At 33.3% G+C, this 874-nt stretch overlaps 1 protein-coding gene across 1 annotated transcript in view; it reads right to left on the bottom strand.

Moving 5' to 3' along the window:
* The window catches only part of LOC106870852 (zinc finger protein 271), a 7,924-nt gene that overhangs the window by 5,745 nt on the left and 1,305 nt on the right, over positions 1 to 874 (bottom strand). The gene's annotated exons all lie outside the window — the stretch shown is intronic.

Here is an 874-nt window from a genome sequence, read left to right as displayed (position 1 = left end):
TATATATATAGAAAGCATGATTTATTCATGATCAGGTGTTCATGAATATCAGAAAGACAAGAGATAAAGCACAATTTATTCGTGATCAGAGTGGTTTGAAAACCAAGGTACTACTCTGTGTATGTGTGTGTATATCTTAATATATAAATCCGTTCTGTCTGTGCGCTTATAACTCGAGTATTGTTCAGCCAATTGCGCTGGAATTTTAAACATGGATACATGAGAGTGGGGCGTTCCGTAATCTAAAAAGATTTTCAAAATCGTTAGTTTCAAAGTGAGAATTGCTATTTTTGTAATCTTTAATGTGCTTTTTGTTCTGCCATTAAAACAACCAGTTGCTTAGACAGCCAGCACATACCATTTCACTAGCAACAAGGGGAGTACAGGATGACAGTCAGCCAAAACCATCACTATGCTGTCTCTTCTTTCCTCTCTCTGTGGGGTTAATAATCTTAATCTTTAGTTACAGTTTCTCATTCAAACTACATAATAGGCAGAATTGTCGGATTAAGACAGTAGGGTATTTTGAGGGAGATTTGACTGCTATTTCTACCAGGTCTTACGCCTGTATTGTTATGTGACATACTGTCCTATATATTATATCAGGTTATCCCAGAAGTTCTGTCTGATTTTACCTTTTTTAAAATTGAATGAAATTTAATAGTATTTTAGAATGTCTAATGGAATTAGAAATTATTTTTATGCATTTGTGTACGTTTAAACTAATCAAATATTATTTTACAGAATAATAGAGTTAAAATTTCTTTGATTAAAATCCTTTCTTACACGGAAGTATCCAAAGAGCATTTGAGAAACATAATGCTTTATGAGTACAAAAAAGGAAACTCTGCAGCTGAAGCGACTCGAAACATAC

Source organism: Octopus bimaculoides, chromosome 28, assembly GCF_001194135.2.
Source record: "Octopus bimaculoides isolate UCB-OBI-ISO-001 chromosome 28, ASM119413v2, whole genome shotgun sequence".
Taxonomy (NCBI): Eukaryota; Metazoa; Mollusca; class Cephalopoda; order Octopoda; family Octopodidae; genus Octopus; species Octopus bimaculoides.
The sequence above is the reverse complement of the archived record's forward strand: the minus strand, read 5'-3'. Positions and strand labels throughout refer to the sequence as shown.